Genomic DNA, 6,000 nt, shown 5'->3' on the forward strand with positions numbered 1-6,000 from the left:
GGCTTTTTCTGTGACGTGAGTGATCATGTAGCTTTGTCCTTTATTCTATTAATATGATGCATTACTGCAGTATAATAAAAAAAAAAAAATATATATATATATATATATATATACACACACCTGGTCTTTGTCCTGGATTCCTGGCACAGAGCTCCTAAAATCCTTGGAATTTCCTGAGCGCTAGGAGTGTCTTTATTCTTAATGAGTCCCTTTGGACCCTATCTGAGTTTATGCTAATGAGGTGATTCTTGGGGCCCCTAAATAGCTTCAGGATGCGGGCTGGTTGCCAGAGGAACCAAGCATGTAATTAGACAGTTAGAACTTCAGCCCCCACTCTGGGAGGGGTGAGGAACTGGACATTGAATCAATCACTAATGCCAGTGATTTGATCAACTACACTTACATAACTAAATCTTTTTTCTTCTTTTAATAGATTTATTTATTTATTTATTTTTGGCTGCGTTGGGTCTTCATTGCTGCACGCAGGCTGTTTCTAGTTGCAGCGAGCGGGGGCTGCTCTTCATCACTGTGTGCAGGCTTCTCATTGCAGTGGCTTCTCTCGTGGCACACAGGCTCTAGGCACGCGGGCTCCAGTAGTTGTGGCACGTGGGCTCAGTAGTTGTGGCTCGCGGGCTTAGTTGCTCCGCGGCATGTGGGATCTTCCCGGACCCGGGCTCGAACCCGTGTCCCCTGCATTGGCAGGCGGATTCTTAACCACTGCACCACGAGGGAAGTCCTACATAACTAAATCTTGATAAAAACTCTTGAACAGCGTCCAGGGAGCTTCCATGGCAGTGAACACCTCAATGTGCTGGGAGAGTGGCATATTCAGATGGGACATGGAAGCTCTGTGCCCCACCCCACCTTGCCCTGTGCATCTCTTCCATTTGGCTGTTCCTGAGTTGCATTCTTTATAATAAAGCTGCTAAAGTATGTATAGTGCTTTTCTGATTCTGTGAGTTGTTCTAGAGAATTATCAAATCTGAAGGAGGAATATGGGAGCCCCTGAATTTGTGGTCAGCCAGTCAGAAGTGCCAGAGCCTTGGGGAGAGCCAAGATTTGTGGCTGTGGCAACAGAACTGAGGGCTGTCTTGTGAGACAGGCTTCAAATTAAGGGGTCTGTGCTAACTCTGGGTAATTAATGTCAGAATTGAATTTACTTGTAGGACAACCAGTGGGTGTTGAAGAATAACTGGTGCTGGAAAATGACACAATTATATTAATTGATTTTTGGATGTTAAACCGTGAAAGGAGAATCAAAATTCAGTTGGTATTGCTAAGAGAGCACTCTTAAATGGAGCCTGGAGACTATTAAGGAAGTGTGACTTATGCACGTCTCAGGCTGGATGGAATGTAACCTTTGACCTGATGGAGTCATCCAGAATGCCTGCCAGAAACTCAAAATACTTATCGGACACTTACCCTAAAATAACTCATGACAGCGTATCTACTAATTAGACCCCTACCCAGAAACAACTTGTGATTCCTTAAGGACAAATATTTTCTGACTCGGTCAGAGTGAATCACAATTCTCGCCAGGCAACCTTTAACAACTTCATGGCTTTTTGTCTTCATAAGTCCCTGACTCCTTCTGTTCCCTGGAACACTCTTTCCGGATTACCCGAATCTGTGTCTCCCGAACTGCAATTCTTTTTTTTTTTAATAAATTTATTTATTTTATTTTTGGCTGCTTTGGGCCTTCATTGCTGCGTGTGGGCTTTCTCTAGTTGTGGTGAGCAGGGGCTACTCTTTGTTGCGATGCACGGGCTTCTCATTGTGGTGGCTTCTCTTGTTGCGGAGCACGGGCTCTAGGCTAATGGACTTCAGTAGTTGTGGCTCGCGGGCTCTAGAGCGCAGGCTCAGTAGTTGTGGCACACGGGCTTAGTTGCTCCATGGCATGTGGGATCTTCCTGGACCAGGGCTCGAACCCGTGTCCCCTGCATTGGCAGGTGGATTCTTAACCACTGCGCCACCAGGAAAGCCCCCGAACTGCAATTCTTAAGATCCCTCCCCCAAATAAACTCTTTTCTTTCTTTCTTTTTTTTTTTTTGTGGTACGCGGGCCTCTCACTGCTGTGGCCTCTCCCGTTGCGGAGCACAGGCTCCGGACGCACAGGCTCAGCGGCCATGGCTCACGGGCCCAGCCGCTCCGCAGCATGTGGGATCTTTCCGGACCGGGTCACAAACCCGTGTGCCCTGCATCGGCAGGCGGACTCCCAACCACTGCGCCACCAGGGAAGCCCTAAACTCTTTTCTTATTTGCAGCCTCCTGCATAAGTTTTTGGTTCACAAAACTGATCTTGCATTCCTGGGATAAATCCTGCTGGGTCACGGTGTACCATCCTTTTTATATGTTCGTTTTCTCTGGATTCAAGTTTCCTAATATTTTGGCCTCTATGTTGACTGTGGTTTTCTTTTCTGTGATGTCTTTAACTTTGGTATCAGAGTCATACTGGCCTCATGGAATGAGTTGGAAAGTGTTTCTCTCCTTCTCTATTTTCTGAAAGAAGTTGTGAAGGATAAGTATTATTTCTTCTTTAAATATTTGATAAAATTCACCAGTGAAGCCATTTGGGCCTGGATTTGTTTGTGGGGGGAGGGAAGATTTTAAATTACTAATTAAATTTTTTATTTGTTATAGGTCTTTCCAGGTTTCCTATTTCTTCTTGAGTCAGTTTCAGTGTCTTCCTAGAACAGTGTCTTCCTGTCATTTTCACCTGAGTAGTTTAATTCTCTTCCTTTTGAGGTTAACTTTCACTAATATGGCAGGTATTTAATACTGGAAGAGGCAATATTTCCTTATTTATGCTTGCTCACCACTAAATTTAAACTCCTAATTCTCATTGGTCGTTGCACAGCATGACCATGCCCATCATCCTGTCATACATTTGAGGTGGGGATGGTATTTATACACGTACAAATGCGGGAGATTCTAAGTATGAGTACCTTCTGCTCTGATACATAGAACACATCTCAGGTTCTCTCACTGCAGCCAATCAGTCCGGTAGCATTCAGGGAAGCGTACAGACAGCTGTGCACTGCATTCATTGTTCTGCAGCCAAAAAACAAATAATAATGTCCCAGTAAGCGGCTTTTTCAAACAGGTTATTATGTGTGTGATTTTCTTTCTTAAAAAAAAAAGATTACTGGCAGCAACAATCCATTGCGAGCTGGCTATTACCCACAGAGGAGTGACCTGGCCAATTTAAAGACCACAGCACAGAGGAGAAGGCTGTTTAATTGGAGAGAATTTCATAAAGACCATTTATGGCATTATTAAGGCAATTCTTCCCTCTCTGTGCCAGAATAAGTGATTTCTTACTGGACACATAAGACAGCTTTTGAACTTTTTACCTCCCTTAAGGATATTACCTCAGTGCTTTGACTCCAAGAAAAGCCTTTTAGCCAGATATTTATTAAAAAGAGAAAACAAAACTTAAGGCTACAAGAGTGGCTAGAAAAGCAAGAAGGAAAGCAAGAAAAATCATGGGGGAAGATATTGGTGATTTTTAAGCTTTGGACAGACAGGTTTGAGGTGGGATAAGTTTATACCAAAATTTAGGACACAGAGGTGTGGTTCTGTGCTCTAATTGGAAATGATGAAGACTTTTATATTCTGTATCTGTGTTCTAGGTTTTAAATATTCTCTGAGGTTCCTTCCATGTCCAAACCTTAAGATCTCAGGGCTGCCAGTCTGAATCTATTATGTTTTCATATTTTCAGAATCATAACAGAGCAATAATTATTTACTTGCTACCTACTTCCCAAGGGTCACCATGTAGCTCAGATCTATACTGGTTGTGATATAATAAGAAACATAGGGCTTCCCTGGTGGTGCAGTGGTTAAGAATCTGCCTACCAATGCAGGGGACACGGGTTCGAGCCCTGGTCCAGGAAGATCCCACATGCCGCGGAGCAACTAAGTCCATGCATCACAACTACTGAGCCTGCACTCTAGAGCCCACGAGCCACAACTACTGAGCCAGCATGCTGCAACTACTGAAGCCCATGCACCTAGAGTCCATGCTCTGCAACAGGAGAAGCCACTGCAATGAGAAGCCTGCGTACCACAACGAAGAGTAGCCCCCGCTCACCACAACTAGAGGAAGCCTGTGGGCAGCAACAAAGACCCAACGCAGCCATAAATAAATAAATAAATAAATTTATTTTAAAAAAATGTTTAGGCTTCATCTGGTAGGAAATTAGGAACCAACAACATTTTCTAAACTAAGACATTTAATGAAAATTACACCACCTCTTATCTTAGATTTATTCTCAACCATCACGAAAGAAGTAGTTGAGTAGTTCATCAGATAGGATTTTTAAAAATTAATCTCTCCCTGTATTAATTTTCTATGGCTGCTGTAGCAAATTGCCACAAACTTAGTGGCTTAAAACAGCATAAATCTATAATAGTTCTAGAGGTCGAAATCCACAACGGGTCTCACTGGGCTAAAATCAAGGTGTCAACAGGTCAGCACTCCTTCTGGGGACCCTAAGGGACAATCTGTTTCCTTGCCTCCCCAATTTTGCTGTTTGGAGAGACACCGCTTTAGGAGAGATCCCCAGTGTTCTCCTTACTTGCTGCAAGTAGTAAGAAATCCTTCCTTCTCCTGTTCTTTGGTTTGGTTGTTTCTTTTGGCTCAACACCCACCAAGAGGCAAACAAAAGGGCATAGAACAGTGTAGTTAAGGGAATTCCCTGGTGGTCCAGTGGTTAGGACTCTGTGCTCTCAATGCCGAGGGCCTGGGTTCGATTCCTGGTTGGGGACCTACATAAGAACCCACAAGCCACGCAGCACCGCCAAAAACAAAACAAAACCAAACAAAACAGTGTAGTTAAATTAAGCACTCAGTATAGATACAGTACAGTTAAGTACTCACTACAGATTAGTGAAGTCTGTAAACAAAGGAAATTAGCCTTGGGGAATCAGGCCTTGGAGGGCTTGGTGGCACTGGCCCATCTAGCATATTAAGTATTTAACATGAACAGACACAAATAATCATGCCCTGGGGCTTCCCAGGTGGCGCAGTGGTTAAGAATCTGCCTGCCAAGGCAAGGGACATGGGTTCGAGCCCTGGTCTGGGAAGATCCCACATGCGGTGGAGCAACTAAGCCCGTGCGTCACAACTACTGAGCCACAGCTACTGAGCCTGCGTGCTGCAATTACTGAAGCCTGCGTGCCTAGAGCCCGTGCTCCACAACAAGAGAAACCACCGCAACGAGAAGCCCGCGCACCGCAACGAAGAGTAGCCCCCGCTCGCTGCAACTAGAGAAAGCCCGCATGCAGCAACATAGACCCGACACAGCCAAAAAATAAAATAAATACATAAAGATATAGAAAAAAAAATTAAAACAAATAATAATCATGCCCTGTATTGGGCTCTTCACGTTTTTGCTAGTTTCAATGATTACACTGATCCAGAAAGGAGTAAGATGATAGAGCTGATCTCTCGGGAAGGAAAACTGACTGTATACCAAACACAATCTACCTTATCCTGCAAAATTATGGGACAGGCCAAAAAAAATGGACAAAGAGTGTGGCCATCAAGCCATCAGCCACGGCAGACATCCCATGGTGCACGCTGAGGGGAACTCAGGATGGAGATGAACAGAATACTGGCCCAGGTAGTTAAGGTGCACATCAAAGGAAAAATTGCAGTAAGCCCCAGACTCTTGCATCTTCCCATACACAGAAAAGTGCTAAATTCATTAACTTGAGATGTCTGGTTTTCTTTAATTAACAGTAATCTTTTGATGTTCTGACTACCTGCGTTTTTTTGCAAAAACTCCTCTGTATCCTGGCTCCTCCCTGACCTCTTCAAATCCGTCCCTCAGGGGCTTCCCTGGTGGCGCAGTGGTTGAGAATCTGCCTGCAAAGGCAGGGGACACGGATTCGAGCCCTGGCCTGGGAAGATCCCACATGCCGCGGAGCAGCTGGGCCCATGACCCCCAACTACTGAGCCTGCGCGTCTGGAGCCTATGCTCCACAACAAGAGAG

This window comes from Monodon monoceros, unplaced genomic scaffold (genome assembly GCF_005190385.1).
Source record: "Monodon monoceros isolate NGI ecotype Baffin Bay Population unplaced genomic scaffold, NGI_Narwhal_1 Super_Scaffold_9, whole genome shotgun sequence".
Classification (NCBI taxonomy): domain Eukaryota; kingdom Metazoa; phylum Chordata; class Mammalia; order Artiodactyla; family Monodontidae; genus Monodon; species Monodon monoceros.